The sequence below is a fragment of the Chelonia mydas genome, chromosome 4 (genome assembly GCF_015237465.2).
Source record: "Chelonia mydas isolate rCheMyd1 chromosome 4, rCheMyd1.pri.v2, whole genome shotgun sequence".
NCBI lineage: Eukaryota > Metazoa > Chordata > Testudines > Cheloniidae > Chelonia > Chelonia mydas.
In genome coordinates this window covers 63,139,623-63,162,839 of record NC_057852.1, presented here as the reverse complement: position 1 = coordinate 63,162,839, position 23,217 = coordinate 63,139,623, and the positions used below count along the sequence as shown (strand labels likewise).

Here is a 23,217-nt window from a genome sequence, read left to right as displayed (position 1 = left end):
AATCTGGAAAAAACCCACTTAGCAAGTTGACTGAAAGTCAGTTTAATGAACTTGATACAATCCTTCCAAAAAGATGACAAAAACTTCAGTAAAGCCCCTCTAAATTATCTCCAAGAGGAGTCACACTATGCCCTAAGAGGTCCAACCCAGGCTCTCAGACCAAAGCTGGGAAGGATTTCCAAATATAGGGCCCTTCACTGAAGATGCCCTGCCTTCAGCTCTCAGACAGTTAAATTCACAGGCTGTTAGCTCAGTGTCAAAACTGTCAGGATAGACGGAGATACAAGCCAAGACCAGAGTGCCACATGAGGCTTCATTTATGAAGCCATCTTGGACCCCATTCTCTTCTCACACCAATGAAAGCTGGAGTAACTGAGCAGAGAGTTATGCCCAGTAGCTGAACCTGGAAATAAATTAGAAGCCAACATAACCTATGGAGCTTAGTTATCATAGGCTGCCACTGAGAAGGTTTCATTGAGTAAATGTGTAGCTACATACTTCAGTAGCTGAAGTTGCCTGTGTGGTTTGTAGGTATTGTCTCCGGAAGAGTAGTAGTATTATCTTGACATGGTAAGGGTATAAGTAACTGATACCTAGGTCTTCCTTCAGATGTGAGGAAAGGCCTTGAAGACAGTACAGCTTATGACTAAAGAGAACCCTAAACTTAGGAAAATAATGACTACGAATAAATAAACATGCAAATCAGGGAACGATACGCAATAATGCTGCCCACTTTTGTCTATTTCAGCTAAATAGTGAAATGATGTTCACAAATGTTTACTATATGTATTTGAGAAACTGCTATTGAAGACAAAAATGAGACAAAAATGAGATAGCCAAGTCTGTTCTTTACCAGAGATATTGTTCATTTAAGCTTCTCAGCTGAAAATAATTGACTGGATCTTGCAACCTGTCATTCATAACAGCATTATAAATAGCTGTTAGACCACAACATTCCAGATTTGAGAAGACTTATTATTTAGAAGTTGCAAGCTGTCAGATTTCTTAATCACATATCCATGATTCTTTTCCTTCACTGTCCTAAGAAAACAAAAATATCACAGTACAGGTTTGTTTGAAAATATTCTGAAATAGTCCTTATTCTTTGTTTACATAAAAATAACCACAGTAAACTAATTTTGGCATTTGAGGAAAAAAAATGTTTTCAGGGAGAAGGTGGGTGAGGTAATATCTTTTATTGGACCAACTTCTGTTGGAGAGAGAGAGAGAGAGACAAGCTTTCAAGCCACACAGAACTCTTCCTCAGGTCCAAGAAAGATTCTCCCAGTATCACAGCAAAATGCAAACTGGAACAGAATCCTTATGCTAAACAATCTCCTCCCACTTGCATTTTGGTGTGATGCTGGGAGAACCTTTCCCAGACCTGAAAGAGCTCTGTGTGGCTTGAAAGCTTGTCTCTCACTAACAGAAGTTGATTCAATAAAAGATATTACCGGACCCACCTTGTGTCTCTAATATCCTGGGACTGACATGGCTATAACTATACTGCATTCAGAAATCCTGTCATTAGTTTCCAACCTGTTTCTACCTCATAAAAAACCCTCAGAAGGAAACACTAAGCTCAAAAAGCCAATTAGGCACATCCTGACTGGCAGTAATTGAGTAGACTGAAATTATTTGATAGGGATGGCCCAATCACATAGTATATACTAGCCTTTGGAATCTTGAACTTTTTCCAGACCTCTAATTTCATCACTTTGAAATGGAAGTTTACAGAAACACGTTACATATATTATATGGATCTACTACAGGTTAGGCACCATAATATTTCAGTTAATGCTGACTTTCTTATTCTCCAAAGAGTTAAATATTGAACAAGTTTTAATACTCACTTCTACAAAAGTGAATGTCTGTTTATTATTTCAATTTTACATGGAACTGTACCAAGATACAGAAAGGTAAAGTGACAAGCTCTGTTATGATTGGGATTTGAAAAATAAAGAGAGTGCAAAAGTGAGCGCAAAAGTGAGCGAAAACTCTGCTGGAGAAGGCAAAGCCAAAGAAATCTGTCACTGATCATACAAGTGATATTAATGGGGTTTATGCATATTTGAAGAGAAGAAACAGTGTGCAGTACATTGGAGCTAGAAGCAAGCATATGGATAGGATGTCTGCTTGATAGCATGTTTAAACTTTAGAGAAGGCACCTCCATAAGGAACACAAGAAGAACATCTTTGAAGAACATCTGGGAAAAAGTAAAGGGAAACTTAAGTGCTTAGACTTATCAATTTAAAAGAAATATTCCAAGTGACCTCCAGACTGTTCCAACCTCAAAAGAAACTGCTACCTAGTACAGTACCTTGTGGAAGTATCATGGCATTTGGGGAATAATATTCAAGGGAAAAGTGCAATGCAAAGCTGAGGTGCTTAGTGTCTGGCAAAGCTTTAAACCTTCTCCACTTCATATTTGCAATCTAGGCACAATGAAAACAAAGTTTGCATTAAACAGACAGCTTCTCACACTCCCCATTTCAACCTATCACAGAGAAGCTTTGCATGTACTCCTATCAGTGACAACTTGGAGACAAAGGTTAAGATTGAGAGGCCAGGGAAAACCAGCAGAGATGCTATAATTTTCATCTTTTAATTTTGTGCACTTAATACACAATTCTCACATTCTAACACCGAACCCTTAACTATCATTTGAACAGCCCCATTAGAAGACCATGCAAAGTATTTAATAGATGATTCAACATTGCTAGACTGTTTTGAGGTTACCTTAGTCCATCATCTTAAAAAACAGCCTGCAGCATAGAAAAATTAAAGGAATTAAAATTTATTGTTAATGATTTGTCATCTCACATTCTGTTTTCAGATGGACAGTACAAAACTGGTTCAGATCATGCTGGGTTTGATTTTTTGGGAACAGGGACAAGTTGTGAATTTATGCACTGAAGTTAAATTAAAAATTGAAATCACCTCTGTAAAATCTGAATTGAATGCCAAAATACTGTTAAGGTTATGGGTGTACTTGGAAATAACATGCTTGGAGCTTTCCAAACAGAAAAGAAAACAGCTCCATCCTCAAGGAGCTGACAATCTAATAGCAGACAAAGACGGTCATTTTAGCCTTTTTTCTTAAAAGCTTCCCATAATTGCTACCAAAAGTGAAGCTCCAATGGAGGACAAGGTACCAGTGGTGGCCAACACTAGCAGTCTGTTCCCATAGTTACTTCTACTACTGGAGTCTACTGGTGGTAACAATAATGGTAAATTTTAAAGAGGCCAGTGTGAACAGGTCAAACAACATGGAGTGTGTGTGTGTTGAGGAAACTTGTACAAATAAGTAGAGTGGTCAGGGTGGTGATTGGTCAGTGGTTTACATCACCTTGCACAGATGGAAATAAATACATAAAGTGCAAAGCAGCGAGGATGCAGGCTCATACTGTTTGTTAAAAACCTATGTTTCAAGGATAAAGAGCAAACTGAAGAAGGGAAGCACTCTTATTGTGTCTGCTGGAACTGCTTGTTTAAAACATTAGCAAGGACAAGAGGGAGTGAGCATTTAATTGCTGTTTTGAAATGCAGTCTCACAATAGGAATACATTTTTCCCAGAATGCTTTAGAAGGAAGAGAATCCAAAAGTACCGCATTAATGCGATCATTACTCTTCCACATGAGAGAGAAGGAAAGCAGGCTTGAAGAATTACAAAAATCTATCTGCTTTCCACAAAGTTTTAACAGATACCAGGATTTTCTATTATAAACCATCTACAGTACTTCTGATAAATGAACCACTGCAGAAGATACAGAAATATCACCTTTCACTGACTATGGCATTCAAAGACTAAGATCATTTTTAATCCATTTGATAAAGAGACTCTCCCCCATTCAGTGTAACCACTAAAGTATAAGGAGTGGAATATCACATATCTCACTAGAGCTGCAGGTGAAGTTAAAAATTCTGCTGTATGATAAAACAAGGCTATTAAAATCGTATTTAAGATGGAGGGAGAATAAGGCAAGGAAACAGCATTTCTCTGAAGGATTTATCAATTTCAGGTCTCCCATAAGTATGTTATATATTGACCCAGCCTCAAAAAACAGCTAGTTATGTAAATTTTGCAAATGTTTCTCTTCCTAGATCTTGTACTTAGGCTGAAGTATGTAGCAAAGTCTGTTATATTAATTTAGATGGAATAAATAGGCCAAAAAAAAAAAAAGAAACCCAAACATAAAACTCAGCCGCTGTCCAACATTAAACAGTGTTCAACAAGGTCTGGGGTTCAGTATACAATGACTTCAGCCTGCTTAGTAATATGGCTGAAACAGCATTAAAAGTCTTTTTAACTTTTATTAAAAGATACAGAAAGAGGAAAACAGTTAAAGTATCTGAAGTATTAAGTACAGCTTTCATTTTAACAGCATTTTTTGTTCCGTTAGCTGGAGAGAGTTGTAGAAGAGAAAGCTCCCTTGTTTGACAGTCTCCTAAGTGCGGTTAAAGATGGTGGTAACTGTTCTTCTGGGGAAGAGAGAAGAAGTTAGTTGAGATATGCTGGAGTCATTGTTAAAGCCTAATCCGTTTAATCTCTGGTGGTGTTTGGGATTCAGCTGAAACGATTAAGGGTGGTGGTATCATCCAGAACCCTCTTTTGGGCCCAGTCTGGTCAAGACATCCCTCAGGATTAGGGCAAAGGTGGTCTAGGGTCCAGGAGACTGTCGGTGTGGCAGCCATGATGGTGAAGCTTGCTCCAGTAGCCTATTTATTTTTAAGACTTGGGCGGGGGGGGGGGGGGGGGGGGGGAGGGGAGTTCTTTCAGGACCCAAGAAGGGAGTGATGGGTGGAGAAGCCCATCCCCTCATTTTTTCCCCCACCAATTAGGCTTAATATTTGACACCAATTTTGGTTCATTAGTTTCTGGATCCACATTTTCTTGTTTATCAAGCATGATGTTAACATGGTCTTTGGAGCTATATTAGTAGGCTTTTTTGTTTGGACTAATTTAGTCTGTCACCTTTTCATACCCTTCCCCTCAACATTGTAAGTTAATGTACTTTGTCTTCTGTAAAGAGAATGTAAGAGGATACGAACATTTTATATATCCAACCATCACTTTCCCTTCCACAGATGATTTATCCCCAGGAAATAAATCACGAGTATCTGGGATGGTGGGATACAGCTAGGGGACAGATGGTCTAGGCAGTATGTTTTTCTTCTTCTACAAAGAAATTCCATATGAAAAGGAGGATAATTGAATGCAGCTTATGCTCTAGAGATCTTAGAGGATTGGATTCCCACAACTTCACAAGGGCTTAGAACCTGACCTCCATTCATTGTGGTCTCACCACCAAGCCACTCTGCTTGCCCACTGGTCCCGCTACAGTGTGACTGAGTGTCATGTGGCTACACTCCAAATGTGATATAGCATATTGATTATTTTGTTCCTCTCTCTGGGTTTTGATAGAAGAGGGAACCATATGGCCAGTGATGAAGTTAGCCATGAAAAGTCAACCTGATTTCTCTTAGTGTATCTTCAAGATATATATAATTTTTAAAAATGGACACAAGAACATCTCTGAACAATGAAAGCCAGACCAGAGAAGCATTCTGGAATATGGACACTTTAAAGAGTACACCAACCACTCAACTATTGAAACAATTTACCAAGGGTCATGATGGATTTTAAAAACTGCCAGTGATGGAGAATCAAGATTGTTTTCTTATTATTAAAAGAGATGCTCTAGGAAATACTATGGCCGGTATTATACAGGAGGTCAAACCAGAGGACTGCTGTGGTCCCTTCTGGCTTTGGAATCTATGAACATGAACAGGAAAAACTTCCTGTTTCATTAATGGCAGGTGGGACAGATACACATCACAAACTTATTACTGCTGAAAGAGGCATGAAGATTGCCTTTAAAAGAATTGAGAGAAACCCCAACTGAAATACTGGATCTGAAAATGGTCCTCCCCCACCTTCACAATGGGCAGAAGTTTGGTATCTGATCCACTCTAGTTCATCAATATATTTATGTATTAGTCAAATAATGGCTCACTGCAGAAAGTTTCAAATTTCTATACTGTTTTGTAACAAAAACAAAACCACACAATCTAAAAAAAAAAAAAAAAAAAAACAACCCAGAATGTTCCTGTAGCCTTCTATCAAGTTGTAAGTAAGATGTTCTGCTTTTACTAAGTCATCAACTGTAGTGACCAACATAGTAATTATTAATAGCAGTAATTCTGAATATTTAATATTCAGTAATTCTAGATAGTTGATACATAAAACTATCACTGTAAGATACTTTTGTAAACACAGATTGTTCAAAAAACAATTTCCCCTTATGATTTACAGTGAGATTAAATCTAAATGTATCTTTAGAGGGCTTGCTTTTGTCAAGATAGTATAATTATATTCCAGAAGGAGGTCAATACTGTATAATTGAGATTTATAGGACAATGTTCGTACTTAACTGAACACTGAGAACACTCTCCCATTAATACTCACTTTAAAAGTAGCCCAAACATGGAAAAGCAGAAAGGTCTTGAGTATGGGGGAAAAAAATCATATAGGATAGTATTAAAGAAAAGAGAAAAAACAAGTAGTGTTTCAGACCTTCTCCCCTAGCAGCTGTATAGCAAGGAAACGCTAGATGGAATTTGAGAGTCAGATGAAAATATAGCATCCGGCCTTTATTAAAAGCACACACTAATTTACTAGTCTACTACTTTGCCAGTAAAGATTTCCCAAATTAAATCTTGACTGTGTAGAAAGCAGCCACCTGGAGGGTGAGAGCTGTTGGTAGATGGCTGTGTTGTCTCAAAAATGGTATTTTGAAAGCACAGAGCAGAATCTCTCATAGTGAGTCTGTGCCACATATGTCAGGAAGTACATTACAGCTCTTGACTCTACATGATACATATGACTTAGACTGACATTTCCAGTGCCCCAGCTAGCTTTCTGCAGACTAGGCACCTGGGGCTGTGGTGAACAGGTCAGGCTTAAAGCATTCTGCGTCGCTCTGTCTGGCCTTGGTTGTTTGTGCAGCTGTGGGAGGCTTCTTGTTGCTCCTTTCACATTACTCATCTGCCAGTACAGCAAAGCACAGGGCTGGTACCAAAACGTTCACCTCTGGCTTACATATAATGCAACAGTTTCCTATTTCTTGAAAATATCCATAGATGAACACTCAAAGCCAATATTTTTAAACATAAAATGCATCCCAAATCCAGAACTAGATTATGCTAATAAAGCTAAAGTGATTTGAAAAAAAACAAAAAAAAACAAAAAAAAAAAAACTGTTCCCATCTAGGCTTGGAAGCCTACGTAAAATCTGCAAAACCCAACAATATTTCAGTTTCTGGTGAAAATGCAGCATAGCTACTTTGAACAGATTGCAGATGTTCTTGGTGTAGTGTTTCCATAGGTGCAGACAGTTATTTGTGAAGCAGTTAATGTTGGCATGATTTAAAAAAGGGGGTATTATAAGTCAGAGATAGAAGTGTCCTTGTGGGTTCACTTTAACATTCTAAAATTCCTGTCACACAGTAGCTTTTAGGACTCTGTAAATATATATTTATTTTCTATTCTTTTGTAGAAGAATAGAATAAATTGGAAATCAAACTGTGAAAAATAATCCCTGAAGATTAAAGAGAGAAAAAAGCATCTGAATGGTGTTTTTCAGACTACAGTGGGATATATTCTGCTCTGGCTTTTCCAAAGAAACTAAGAGCAACTCTATTGACAATGAGGGATTTACTCTGTATTTACACTCGTGTAAAAGGAGAGTAGAAATTAGTCTTCTATAATCAGACACGAATGCGACTCAGTGAGTTTGTGCTCTTAGCTCACAGATGCCTAATAAGCTATGAAAGCCATAATGGGTGACATCAAGATAACTTTCACAAAGCTCACACTAACAATACAAAAAAGGGGAGCGTGACAGGAGCACTCACCACTATGGGTGCCTCTTCCTCGCCACTCTAGGCCTTAGCTCCTTCAAGGGGCTGCACCCTCCTCTGGCATTCTCTTCATCTATCATCTTCTCTCACCCTGCAGCCCTTTTGGCTCCTGCTTCCTCTGTATGACTTGGCCCTCCAGCCTGGTCACTAGGATACCCTGGAAGGGGAGAACCAAAGTTTTTCAGGGCAAACTGTCCCAGGCAGTCTACTCTCCACTGCCTGGAGTATGCCACTTCCCCAGTGGCTGGCTGGGGGAAAACCAGACCCACCCTCTACTCCAGGTTCCAGCTCAGGGACCCTCTGATCAGAGTCTGCACTATCCAATAACTGGCTACTTTTCCCCTGAGCCTTTCCTACTTTTCTGGCTCCCCCTCTCTGGGTTTGCCAGCCTAAACTCCCTCCTCACAGGGAGGGACTGTAGACTACACACCAGAGTCCCAAACATACCCACCTTTGCCCAGGGAGCAACTGCAGACTACTTCCCTGAACCCCTTTCTGCTCTCACATCCTGGGCTTTATACAGGCCCTTTGCGTTCCCACCCAGCTGAGCCTTGTTTAACTAATCCCTGCTCCCCCGATCCTGCTCCAGGTGCAGCCCAGGGAGTTAATTGGCCCAACTAACCACCTTAACCCTTTCAGGCTTTGTTTGGGATGGACACTCCATCACAGGGAGATCAGCATAAACACCAGAGAATGTTTTCCTTTACTGGATATGTTTTAGAGGAAAAAGACATTTCCTTCCACCACAAGGGAAATTGCTTTGTCTCTAAAAAGACAGATTGTCTCCCATGGAATGGTGATTTTACTCGAGTCACAGGGAAGTGACAGCAGGAAGAAAAGAGAAAAACAAGAAAACGAACACTGCTGGGTAAGTAGCTTTTGGAAAACAGGACATTTTATGGATTCATAGATTTTTAGGAACAGAAGGGACCACTGTGATCATGTAGTCTAACCTGCTCCATAACCCAGGTCTCAGGGTTCCCTCCCCACTCTGAACTCTGGGGTACAGATCTGGAGACCCACATGAAAGACCCCCTAAGCTTATTTCTACCAGCTTAGGTTAAAAACTTCCCCAAGGCACAAATCTTTTCCTTGTCCTTGGACGGTATACCACCACAAAGTGATTTAAGCAAAGATTCGGGAAAAAGACCACTTCGTGTCCCTATTTCCCCAAAATATTTCCCTTCACTCCCTTTCCTGGGGCGGCTTGAGAATAATATACCAACCAATTGCTTTTAATATAAGTACAGACCAGACCCTTTATTTTTAGGACACTAAAATTAATCAGGTTCTTAAAAGGAGAACTTTATACTAAAGAAAAACGTAAAAGAATCACACCTGCAAAATCAGGAGGAAAGGTAACTTTACAGGGCAATAAAAGCTTTAAAACAGAGGACTCCCCTCTGGACCCAACTTTACAGTTACAAAAAACGGGAATAAAACTACCTCTTAGCATAGGGAAAATTCACAAACTAAAACAAAAGATAATTAATGCATTTTCTTACCTGAAATAATACAATTTCTGTCATTTTAAATATAAGTAAAGGCATCTTTTTAGGAGCTGGTTTACCTGCTTGGTCTCTCTCTTTGTCCTGAGAGGGACCAAACAAAAAGCACAAACAAAACCTCCCCCCCCGCCCCAGATTTGAAAGTATTTTCTTCCCGCATTGGTCCTTCTGGTCAGGTGCCAGCTAGGTTAATTTAACTGATTAACCCCTTACAGGTAAGTGATTCTGTACCTCTGGCCAGGAGGGATTTTATGTTACTGCATACATAAAAGTTGTTACCCTTCCCTTTATATTTAAAACAGGCCATCCTTGAATTAATTCCTGCTTCAAGTCCAATAGCTGTGGTTTGACTAGACAGAGCATATCTTTTAGAAAAGCATCCAAGTGTTGGAGAATCTTTTATATACACTAACACAAAGGCCTGCCCGAGTTATGAGATGGGGCTCCCTACCTCACTGGCAGCTACACAGGCATAGCTGCTGCACCTGCTGGCTTCAAGTAGTACCAACCACCCAAGTATATCATTTCTGCCTTCAGCAGATTAAGACTGTTCCAGCACCACTGTACACAGTAGTTACAGCAGCCAGACTTGCCTCTGGCCACAGGGGATGGAGTCAGCCTGCCTCTCAGGCACCAGGAGCTGTAGGTGGGAGGCTCCAAGAATATGGGTGAGGGAAAGGAGGAAGAAGGTGCTCCCTTTCAGCCAGGAACCCTTAAGTGGGTTCTGCCCCCAACAATCACATTTCCTGTCTGACTAGAGTGGAGTGTCAGCTAAGGAGGAGAACTGAAGCCTTTTGAAACACCATGTGGAGAAGTGGAAATATTTTTTTACAAATGTATCCCTCAGTGTACATGTGTGATGTTACCCTGCCTGAGCACAGAGTTAGATCAAAAAGCATTATTAAAGAAGCCAGGGAGGGAAAGAAGAACAAATATTGAAAGTTAGCAGCCTAAATACTTTTGTGGATCTGGGCCAAAGCCCATCTGCTATTCCCTTCTTCAGTAGCCTTAAGTGTTCTCTGGATTGTTCAGACTGGCATGAAGCCAAAATACACATCTCTTAAGGGCTTACAGGGAAACAGTACGCAGGACTTGACTCTTAAGAAACGTTAGTGAGTTTCAGAGTTACATACTAGGCCATGTTCTGCTCCCACTTACTGTAGAAGTGAAAAAAATACAATCTTTTAGGGCTAGATTCTGAAATGCTTACTCCCATCAATGAGTACAATACTCCAGAAGAAGCTGCATTGAAATCAATGGTACTACATGCAGATTAAGGTGCCTTTCAACAGGACTGTTTCCCTCTTTTCAGTGCAAGATCTAATCTTTACATTTTAAGCTTTTCTGCCTGCATCCAAAGGGACTTAGGAACACCATGCAATCTACAAAGCTTGAGTTAGTCACCTTGGCTCCCTATATAATGAATGGGGAAGAGATTGGTGGATTGTATTCTAAGGCACCGAAACCTGCATGCTATGTGAGGAGTTGCCTAAACTAGCCAAAAGGAGATGCTGGCAAGAGAAATATGTCCTAAGACCTGCCCCTCTCACAGAGGTCAGTGCATATGTCTAAGCTCTATGCAGGTACATATTTCTGATTTGTATCTACAGCAGGAAATCACTCTCCTGGAATCAGTTAGGCAGCTAAGTCATTATTTGTGAGAATGAGCTAGGCTCATGTCTCATTCCACAGCGTCATGGTTGCAGTGCCAGCATTAGAAAACTTTTAGCCCAGTGATCACCTGGGATGTGGAAGATGCAGTTTTAATTCCCCAGCAGGCAGAGGGGAAGAGAGGACTTAAATAGGGATTTCTCTCAGGAGAGTGCTCTACTACTGAGCTATGGGATATTCTGATGTGGAACTCCCTCAGTCCCTCCTCTTGAAGCTGGTCCACAGTGTATAAATATTAAAGACTGGACCCTGGGTGCCCACCTCCCAGCTGGATGCCATAACCACTGGACTAGAGAGTCTCATTCTCCCACTCTGGGGCCCAGTAACCCTTTAAAAATTTATCCATTGTGGAACAACTTCAGCAGGTGGAGCTCTCTCAATCAGACATCAGAATATCCCATAGCTTAGTGGTTAGAGCACTTCTAAGAGGTGGGAGACCCCTATTCAAGTCCTTTCTCCCCCTCTACCTCAGAAGGGGAATTAAACTTTGGTCTCTCACATCCCAGGTGAGTGCTCTAAACACCAGGACAAGAGTTATAAGGGCCCCCCACACACACACACTTTTGAGTGGGGTCTGATCTAACAGACATGCTCAGAGACTGCCTTCCAGATCAGGCCCCATACATGCTATAGGCAGGCAAAAAAAATAAATAAATCCATCTTGCCTGGCTTTGTGGATTCCTCTTGACTTTAGGTGGGAGATGAATAGCTGGACACCTGGAATAAGGCAATAGTGCACATACCCAGAGGCAGAAGCATAGGCCTCTTATGGAGCTTTTTTTTTTTTTTTGCAATAAAACACATATGTGCCAAGTGAGTTTAGGCACCTACAGGGTTAGGTGGCACCTGAGCAGGAGTTTTGTGATTGCTGTGGTGCCTAAAAATGGAACTTAGGTGTCTGACCCCCATAATTAAATGCCTAAAAAACCTCTGTGGATCTGGGCTTTGAGACAGGAACATTTTATTTCCTTGTCACCTGTGAAGTTCCTCATACAGTTTTTGGTACCATAAAAAAAAAAAAAAGTCCCTTAGAACAAAGATGTTGTCTTTATGGCACAACAAGAAGTAACAAGGTGCTAAATAAGGCATATTTGTGTAAATTATTTGGCTTCACTAGGATTGTGCTGGAGCACAAAATAGAGAGCAGATTGTCAGGGTTTTTTCTAACTATTAAAGGATTTAAAAGTTCCTTATGTTCTTAAAGTAGAACTACCAAAGCTAGATCGCACATAAAAAACCAGGGACATAACACAGACAGTGGTTACCATTAAAGTCTTGGTCATTCCTGCCCAGTTGCCGCATTAAGTGTTCTTTAATACAGATAATATATTTAACCTGTTTGCTGCACTATCATATAAAAATAATGACAGTACTTGACATACCAGTTAACACCACAGGAAAGCAGAGCAAAATTCAAATCATGCATTCACTTAATTAAATTTTCTGGTAGTCTATCTAGCAGAGTGACTGAACGACCCACAGATCATACAACCTGTCTTGGTTTGCATGCAAACATGCTACAAATCCATACAGTACAGGGGATCAGATCTTTCCAGGCAGACCCTTAAATGAAAGGAGAAATTTGTGCATGTTGCAGGTGACCAATAGCTCTGTAATACTGTACACCCTCCTTCTCTGGGACCCCATACTTTATGAAATGGTATTGCTATGAGAGAGCAATGGACCAATGCTATTTCAAGTGGAGCATTTAACTACAGCAGGTGAGTAAAGTCAAGCCTGACCTCACTTGCAATGGTGCAAATCCCTTGGGTTTCAGTGGAAGTTGTAATGCAGAAGGCCTTTTCCCCAGCTTAACAAGTATTCACTGCTATAGTTGGTCTCCTTTAAGTAGGTTTACTTGTCCCCATACATGAGCACATAACAAACAAAATTCAGTTCTTCAGCTCACTATTTGTCCTAAGATTCCACAGCCTCCCGTCGCAGTGGTCCCAGGTAATCCTGCTTCTTGCAGCTTCCCAGTCCTAGCCAGCTCTACTCCCCTTCTGGGACACCAACCTCAGGTTTACCTCACTGAACAGCTGCTCCCTTGTTCTAGGGACCCACTATTAGCTATGTGATTCCACAGCCAGTCCCAATTATGCCTCTTCTTCCTTTTCTTTGACAAGCCTTCATAGCCCCAGGTGTTGCCCTGCCCCTTTTAATTAGCTCAGTTGGGCCCTTCTGTTCTGACACAGGGGAGCTGGGTCTGGTCTGCTCACCGGCACTAGCTACCTTGTGACAGACCCATATAATTGAGAGCAGAATTGACCCCAATGTGAACAATACACATACTGTAAATAACTTCACAGGGTCTCAGTCTCTAGCTCTCTATATCAGGGATTCGCAAACAAGGTTATTACATTGGGGGTTGCAAGCTGTCAGCCTCCACCCCAAAACCTGCTTTTCATCCATCATTTATAATGGTGTTAAATATATTAAAAAGTGTTTTTAATTTATAAGGGGGATCGCACTCAGAGGTTTGCTGCGTGAAAGGGGTCACCAGTACAAAAGTTTGAGAACCACTGCTCTATATGTACTACCAGAGCACCTTCCTCTTCTATGCCTGACACTCTTAAGATGGTCATGATAGCTTTTCAAGAACAGCAGTAGGAAACTGACTCTCTGAGCAAACATTGATCTCTGATCATTGGACCTAGTCTCCCTTTTGAGACAATGATGCAGAAATAAATGGCTGTGCTTCTCAGGAAGTTATGTAAGCTTGCTTTCTCCCACAATTACCTTAGGCTTCACAAATTCTTTTCCAAATTTCTGAAAAGTCACTACTTCAGGGAGCTGTGCTGGGAATTGTGGTATGGTACCCAAGGGGCATTGCAACTGCACTGCTTGAGCTGAATGTTTGTGTGGAGTGGGGGCAGAATTTGCACACAAAACAGGATGACTAGTTTGAATGCATTGTACTGTTATTTGCATTGGTTCAATCATCCCAACTCAATGAGCAATAAGTCTGTTCTCTACTGTAGACACTCCTAGAAAAGACTGTAGACAAATACTAACCTGGTATTAAAGAGTGGTTAAACATGTTAAAAAGGGAAGAGTTTAGGGCACAGAATATGCCATTTGGCCCACAGGTGCACGCAAAAGGTTAAACTAAAGAGATGATGAAAAAGGACATGTTGGAAACAAAATACTTTGGACAGTTTATTCCTTTCCTGTTCCCATTCCTTCTGTTTATTCCTTGCCAGAGGTGACACAGTGATTAGCTAGTGTTAATCATTGCTGACACTGTCCAGGCTATCCTATAAGGAAACCCTTTTCTTAGAGAGTAGTGAGAAGACAGAAATAAGAAGGGAGAGCTGAATAATAATAATTACAAAAAGAATTAAAGTGAATATCACTGATATTACTAATATCTGTTCTAGACTGATATTATTTATAGTAAATAAAATTCTATAATTTGAAGGTTATATAGGAACAGAACAAATAATTTTCACAAGTACATTGCAAATAAGAAAACCATGAAGTATTATTTTAACAGTATACATGGCATCACACATTAAGGAGCTCTGCACAAGGCAAATCCTCACAGAAACCATCTGAAAACACTTCAGACCAAACAAACCTGAAAGTTTTCACATATATACAAGATAAGATTTACATATTTAAGAGATCTGTACTCCCATTTAATGCTCTACCAATGCTTTCATATACTGGCAGATATCATATCTGAGTGTAAAAAATACGTGACTCATTGAACAATCTTGATGTATGTGTTCTCACATTGATGTATGAGAAATTTTATGCATGTAATTCCATTACTGTTACTGGGAGTTACCTCTGTACATCTTCTGCTTCAATAGGAAAAAAAGGTACAAGAACATTTTTATTTGAGTACTTCTTAGTTCTGACAAAATGAAAAATATCTTGAGGCCTCATAACAATATAAGAATGACCCTACTGTATCAGACCAATGGTCCAGGACAGTATCCGGTCTTCCAACAGTGGCCAGTGCCAGGTGCTTCAGAGGGAATGAACAAAACAGGGCAATTATCAAGTCATCCATCCCGCCATTCACTCCCAGCTTCTGGCCGTTAGAGGCTTAGGATACCCGGAGCACGGGGTTGCATCTTGACTAACAGCCATTGATGGACCATAAACTTATCTAATTCTTTTTTGAACTTTTTATATTTTTGGCCTTCACAGCACCCCATGGCAATGAGTTCCACAGGCTGAGGGTGTTGTGTGAAGTAGTGCTTCCTTTTGTTTATTTTAAACCTCCTGCCTATTGATTTCATTAGGTGACCCCGGTTCTTATGTTAGGACGAGGAGTAAATAACACTTCCTTATTCACTTTCTCCACACCAGTATGATTTTATAGACGACTATCATATCCCCCGTTAGTAGTCTCTTTTCCAAGCTGACCAGTTCCAGTATTTTTAATCTCTCATATGGAAGCTGTTCCACACTCCTAATCATTTTTGTTGCCCTTCTCTGTACCTTTTCCAATTCTAATACATCTTTTTTGAGATGGGGTAAACAAAACTGCATGCAGTATTCAAGCTAGGGGTGTAACATGGATTTAGACAGTGGCATTATGATATTTTCTATCTTACTATTATTTATCCCTCTCTTCCAAAACATGTAAACCCCATTGTGAGACTGGGAAGAAAAGGAGCCAATGCATTGGTGCATAGGGGAGTCTAGATACCTCTTTCACACTAAGAAGTGACTCTCTCTGCCGGCCATGCCTTTCCAATGCAGAGGGAAGCACTGGGGTAGGCCAAAGGGGAAAGAATTTAGAGCAGCCTGAATGACCCAGCTCCAGGATCAAAGGGTTTACTCACATCTTTAACACCACCCTCATTCAGATACAATGAGCTGTGTTCTCACATTTCTGAGAAATGAGCCTGAACTCTTTATCATTCTTCTTCTTCTTTTGAAATCCATTTGGAAAAAAGTACACAGCATCCTTGCATTTCAACAGTAACATAGAATTTGGCCAGAAAAAATATTGAAGAATTGATACCCAGTAAAAGAAACTCAGACTGAAAAAATATTTTTCAGCATGCCTGAGTAACCCTGGCCATGTCTCCTTTTATTGCATAACACATTTGCACTTCCACACCATCTATCAAGTAATGGATACAAAAGGGACACTTAAAATTCTACTTAAAACAACAGAAGTAGGCATGGCGTGGATTGTGTTTTTCCTAAATGGAATGTGCAAATGTTTATCAATCTGGAGAGGAGGAATAAATTCAATTTGTAATATTAATGCTAAAAACATAATTGATTTATCAGAAGAAACTAATTCCAAATCATCAGGTAATCCCAATGCAAGAATGTTATACTGCCTGAAGTTGTTTCACAATAACTCTTCTTCAGGAGTATAAAGAAGCATTGAGCCAGATCCACAGCTGCAGTAAGGGTAAGGATAATTAATCTATATTTCTTTTCCCCTTTCATTCTAGTAATAGCGTAGACATGCACATTTCAAATTTTAAGAGCTAGTTACAATGATGTTAATTATGTAATGTTATCCTCACATAAGTACACAAATACAAGCCTCATTCAGTGCATTAACTAGCTTGGTTTTTTCCCCTCTATAAGTATTTCTAAAATACTCTTGGTTCTCACCTAGCACTTAGTTACTTTCTAAGAGGAGTTTGTGAACTGTCTTTGACCGGTGAATACATGCAAATGAAAAAGCTGATTTATTCTGACTGAATAACATGTCACATTAAATTATGAAAGTGAAATGGTGTAGAGAAAGGTTTATTCAAGTCAACCTGTGTGCTCATAGTTGGAATTTGTAGGGAACTGCTGGGGGGGAAGGGAGGGGAGAATGAGAAAAGAATTTCACTTCAAGGTTTATGCTCAGAAAATAAACAGCCTGAAGCTGATCTGGCCATAGTTTGAAGGCATTCAGTCTTCTGTGACATAAGCTATCCTGTGAAGTCAGGACACTATACTAAATCTTTGAATTTTTAGTGCCACTTTCCCATAAGGTTAGGACAGTTGTCTGTTTGTTTGTCCTATAAATCCTTAAAAATCTTGTACGTGTTTAATGGATGATTTTTTAAAAAAAGTTATTGTTTGTATTATTTTAAAGTTATTTTTCAAAATTTTATTTTTTTCAAAATAAATGTAGTTAATAGATCAACCCAATGAATTTTCCTTCCTATCATTTTAAATTGTTTTAAAATAAAGATTAGTCTGAAAGATAAAATAGGTAACAAACTTATACTTTGTCCCAAAAATTAATTCAGTTTCACAACCTTACTTTATAATTAGTCTTTGGAGGAGACTGAAAACTAAGGTATATTTTACACAGATTGCTTTCCTCTTTGTATGTATTATGATAGTGGGGCGTTTATAATTTACAATACAGTATGTTTGAACTGTATTTTCAGAATTTTTATATTTTCATAATAGGTCTGAGGAGTGAAACTTGGATGACAAGTTTGAAATTGAGTGATATGCATGTTTTATGCATAGATTGTATTACAGCAAAGATAAATCCTCAGTACCTGAAAATTGGTTTTCTGCCACAATCTGAGGCTTTGGGAAAAAGCTTTTCTGTCAGCAGGTGTTACAAGGAATCATTGAATTAGTGGTGGAATACACCTACTAGATCATTCATTTCATTTCCATTTTCTAGAGGTTTATACAGTCTAGTTTTAAAATTCCCAGTCAGAGGCATTTTACTTTGGACACTATTCTACTTAATTTTTTTGATAGTCACCCTAAATTTTCTTTAATGTAGCTCCCTAAACAATTTCTGTCCAGTTTTGGTGTTTACACTGTTTTAGTATTTGTACACGCTACTTTGCTAGATATCCCCATTTTCATTGCCTTCTCTTTAAAGAATTATGCCTCTTATCTACTGCTACCTTCTGCAGCAGTCTCTTGGTTTCAATCTGTCAGAGTTGCTCAGGATTTGTGTTGGGGGGGGGAGGTTTCTTTTTGAGCTTTTCTGTTGAAGTTAACATTGAAATTTGTATCCTCGTGTTCCCTTTTGATATTCTGAGGGCATTTCTTTTCATTTGACAGGGTAACAAATCCGAGCAAACTTTTTCATACATTTTCTTCAAATCTGGAGTGAGGCCTGACGTCGTCAGTGTGTCATTTGCTCCAGAAGTCTATAAGTAGCCTATAAATAGCTACATGGGGAAATAAATTTGACAGCAGAGGGATATTCAAATCAAACAAAAACATAACAAGACTCAATGGCTGGAAATTGGGCCTAGACAAATTCAGACTAGAAATAGGGGGCAATGGTTTACAGTGAGGGGTTTTATCCACTGGAACAATTTACCAAGGTTTGTGGTGGATTCTCCATCATTGGAGATTTTTTAATCAAGATGAGATGTTTTTCAAAAAGAGATACTCTAATTCTAACAGGAATTAATTCAGGGAAGTCCTATGGCCTGTATTATGCAGGAGGTCAGATTAGATTCACATGATTGTCCTTTCAGTCTTTATAATCTATGAGGTACACGAAGAAAATTCACTTGGTAGTAAACACTTATTGACAAGCCCTGATGCAACACACAACTGCCTATTCTTTCTGGAGATATAATGGGAAATATTTTTAGTTAAATATTTACAAGCACTTGCTTTATTCCTTACCCACCCACCTGCTGCCTCTATGCCTTTAGAAAAATTCATTTTTCTCTCTTTGTGCTCCAGTGAAGGTGGCCCCTTCCCTTTCTGTTTTTGAGGAAATTGGGCCACCTTGCTGCAGGTGCTTTGGTTCTGGCCTGCAGTTCATTTTTGCCAATGACCCCTTTCCTAATGGGAGCGTTTTGTTTAGTATTTTTCTGCCCGGCCTGATTTTCCCTTTGCCTCTCTCCAGGCTGGGACCTCACAGTCTTTTCAGAACCTGAGCTGCTCTCTCAAAGGACAGGAGACATTTGACATGGGTTTAATCTGGCCACAACTGTATTATTAGATGTCTGGGACTACCCTGCAGATAAAAGTGTACCGTTCAGGTAACCCCACTGTGACCCTGCACCACATATTATTCATAGAGATATTATTATGATAGGACTGGCATAACTATAATGTAATGTATTTTATGCAAGATTGGTCATATAAGGTATTATTGGAAAGGTTATGATTTACTGAATGTGATTATCCTATTTGTATGAATGTATCATTTTTGTATCTGAAGTTAGAAATATTGACTATCCATCTGTATTACCAAGGGGTTACACCCAGGGAATGCCCACTAGGCAAAAAGACTGTTAGTCTAGATGGCTGGCTGGGAAGGGCACATTCAGGTTAAAGGGCCAATAGGAGGAAACAATAGGCCTTACAAGCAGCTAATCTCCCACCAGGAAGCCTTCCTGAGGCTACAGTAAACAGCCTCAGACTCATGGCTGCTATGACACTACCAGGTCACCTGGTGCTGGACTCCATCTTGGAATACCAGTGTTTTTCCACTGACTGGCATGAGAGCTAAGCTTGGAAACAAACATTTTCCCCCATATGCAAACCCTATTTAAGGCAGGAGAGTGACATCATCTTGGTTCTTCACTGACTCCCTACCCAAAGAGACTCCTGTTAACACCTGAGGAACACAGACTGAACTGAGGGGAGTGGGGGAGTGTGGACCCAGGCTGAAGGGATTTTTAGCTTGTGAAAGGAACACCTGCGGTTTTTAAGCTGTCAGCAAGTGCAGCTGGCCCCTTAAGAATCTCTGCAGCCTGCTTGAATCATCATTTAGGGTGAGAATTTGCTTCTTAGTTTGCATGTTTGACTTGTGTGTTTTGTTTGTTTGCTAGGTAATCTGCTTTGATCTGTTTGGTATCCCTTATAATCACTTAGTTGTTAATAAACTTATTTTTGCTTTGTCTAAAACCAGTGTGTGGGGGTCATAACTTGGGGCAGAAAGCTATTGCATATCTTCCTCCACATTGAGGGAGGGGGGTGAGTTTCATGAGCTCATGCTGTACAGTTCTCTGTGCTGTGCAAAATGGTATAATTTTGGGTTTACACCCCAAAGGCAGGGTGCGTGGGGAGTGGGGGAGTGGACCCAGGTGGCAGGGGAGTGGCAGGGTGCGAGGGGAGTGGGGGAGTGTGGACCCAGTCTGAAGGGATTTTTAGCTTGTGAAAGGAACACCTGCGGTTTTTAAGCTGTCAGCAAGTGCCTTAGGAACTGAGAGGTGCCTTAATTAGGCCTTCCCATGCAGGGGTTGGTTAAAGAACCTGTGTGTATGTAACTGCAGCTGGGTGTGTCCCTACCTGTATGTATGCTGGAGCCCTGGAGAGGGCTTGGCAGGCTGGTCACAGCATTAGAATGTTTAGGGATCCCAGGCTAGTGGGTCGGGGGGGCTCAGTGGTACTCCAGTTCCAGGTGGGTGTGGTGGCTTTCCCCCATCCCCAGGTGCCATGTTTATTCCATAATTCCCCAGGGGGCTTTTACCAGATCCCACTCTTTTTCCATCCAGGTCCCTCCAGCAAATCCATCCCCGGGACCTTATCATCCACCCCTTCCCCCATAGGAGGGTTAAGTTGGGCTATAAGAATGGGAGGGGGTTAGCTCCCTGTCATACCAATCATAGGAGTCCCCAACCACCCACCATTCGCTCCTTTACCGAACACCTCTTTTTAAGTCATTTTTCAGCAAGCTATTTATCTCATCACTGTAGATCTTTCCTAAGGAGTACCTGCACTGGACATCTGCCACACACTTATATAATAAACTGACACAGATAGCCTACCGCCCTTCATGCCATGCATGAACAGAGCTCACCTGAACCCACAGTGGGGAAGGCGAAAAAAATCTCAACTCCACCTAGGCCAATATGATGACAAAGGAAAAATTCTCTCTCAGCCTCCCTCGACAAAGGGGCAGCTAGCATAATGCCCACAGCAGGTCTAGACCAAACCTGGTATTTTACCACCTAACGGGGAGGGAGAGTGAGTGTTGCCTCAGCCTCCTCCATGCAAAATGGAAGGTTAAGGAATAGGGCTGCCCCTTTAAAACCCCTCATTCCCAGGGAATGAGTCAGTAACCACATTGACCCTTTTGCAGCAGTTTTCATCTCCCTCTCCTACCCCCAAGCCATAAAGCACAGTTCCCTTCATTCAGTCAGTCAGCCAGCCAGCCAAATAGCCCCACCGCCCTCTGCTTAAAACTGCAGTGTGATCATTCTTGGGCTGAAATAAACAAAAATTCCCTTCTCCCCTCCAATGCTGCAGAAGAGTTTCCCTTACTTTATTTTCTTTTATTCCTTTTATTCTCCTCTCTCTAGTGAGATGATCCAGGCAGGTCTGACACTGGTTTATACTGAGCAGGGACCCAGAAAAACAAGTGTGGTTTCAACAGAGAATAGTGTTTTCTTAGTAATAACCCAAGAATGGCACAGCTAGTCATGACTTCTTTCCGGTAGAGAGAGAGACCTACAGTATTAACTCTCAAAGCATCTTCCAGCACATTATATAGCGAGAGAAACTCATTAACTTCTGAGCAATCAAATCTTCATTGACATACATGTATTTATCTTTGACTCTCTTCTAAACTCTGATAAAATGGTCTATTACAAATTAAATGTTTTGTTCTGCAATTTTACAGAAACTTTCAAAATGTGTTATGAAATCCTTGTTAGGTTTTTTGTTGTTTTTAAACTATTCCTACATATTTGTTAGATTCTATGGATTAGTTCTTGCTAAAACCTTGGGTTTTGGATATTGTTTTTTTTAAATCCCTGTGGTCCTGGATATGCTCTGTGATGTCTATTATCTATTCTTGTAAATTCTCCTCTTACTTTCAGTTTTTGTTAGCACTAATTATGCACTGAAACAGCTTAAATATTTGAATAGGCTCTTTTTACAAGAAAAAATCACTGTGCAGTTATATTTCTCAGAGTTTTAATTACTTTTTTCCCCACACATTCTTCCAAGCTGCTTCCTACACAAACATTGTTCCTGAGCTAGTCCACAAAACTGCTTCCCATCTCCTTATTTAAACCCCTCCTGAAATAAACTTTTTTCCCCACACTGACTTCAACAAACTGGGTATGTTATACAAATACACCTACAATATAGAGTCTGAATCATAAAACGAATATCAAGTCTAACCATGTATTTGAATTTGCTTTGTAAGCTAATATTTCTATTTGTATTAAAAGTATGAAACTTCCAAGTTTACAGACGGCTGTAGAAGGGAGAAAAATAAAGGTGCTATCTGTTTGGTAAGGAAGAGTGATGCTTATCTTCTATTGCAGTGGTACCTACCCATTCTGGCTTTGGGCTAGCCATTGCCTCCGTTTCTCCTCTTTCAGGTTAGATCTCCTTACCCTCCAGCCTAATTTGATCACTGCAGTAACTTGGCCTTCCAGCTAAGTCATTTTTTTTTTTTTAAAAGTCCACCTCTGCTGGGATATCAAAGTCCAAAACAAACACAGAATTGTCTAGTCTCCAATTGAGCCCAGCCCTTCCTTCTGCAAGTCTGTCTTCTTTCCTCAGCCTCACCTATACTCCTTTGAGTCTCCTCAGAACAAAGTCTCCTTGGGCTTCCTATCTGGATTTCCCTGGGTTCTCCATAAACTTCTGTTGGTCATTTTCTCTATCTGAGAAGGTGAGCTAAGTATGTCACAGGTGGGGCTAGACCCATCTCCTCTTAAGGGGCCTGGCAGCCTCTGAAAATTTCCTTTGAACACCAAGTACTGTCCTTTACCAGTCTAGACACGTTAATAATTTTATTCATGATGGTTAATCCTACTCCCTTCTGAACTTTATCTGCCACACCTATAGTCTCCTGCTCCATTCATTTCTCATTTTTCCTTCACCTTGCCAACCTTTTTTTCCACTCCAACTTAATTCCTTTTTAGGAGGTCTTTCTCTCTCCCTCAAATTTTGTGACTTCTTATTTCTCCCCAAGCTGTACATTATTACACCATGTCCTTTTCCCTGTTGTTCTCCCTCTCTCCTCCTGTGCCTTTGGCCAAGATCTACTTTACTGAATTGAGTTTCCTTACTCACTCATATGATTTTGATTATAAAAAGTATTCTTCTTTCTTCATGCATCTGAAGAATAGAATGTGAACTAATATGGAGTAGGCAAGGCTGGAATGCAAGTACAAGTGGAATTTTTTTATCAAGTCATGACAATCTCAACTGATCTGATATAAAACAAACATGATAGA

General features: G+C 40.2%; 2 long non-coding RNA genes across 3 annotated transcripts in view; both read right to left on the bottom strand.

Moving 5' to 3' along the window:
• Positions 1-23,217, bottom strand: part of LOC122465687 — a 143,031-nt gene that overhangs the window by 70,281 nt on the left and 49,533 nt on the right. The window lies entirely within an intron of this gene.
• LOC122465686 lies at positions 4,297-13,183 on the bottom strand. 2 transcript variants are annotated; one of them, XR_006290689.1, is made up of 3 exons: positions 12,847-13,183; positions 7,920-8,082; positions 4,297-4,484 (listed from the first exon to the last, which is right to left on the bottom strand). It is a non-coding gene; the product is annotated as an uncharacterized LOC122465686 (long non-coding RNA). The 2 variants fall into 2 exon arrangements; XR_006290688.1 differs by having other exon boundaries at positions 13,014-13,183.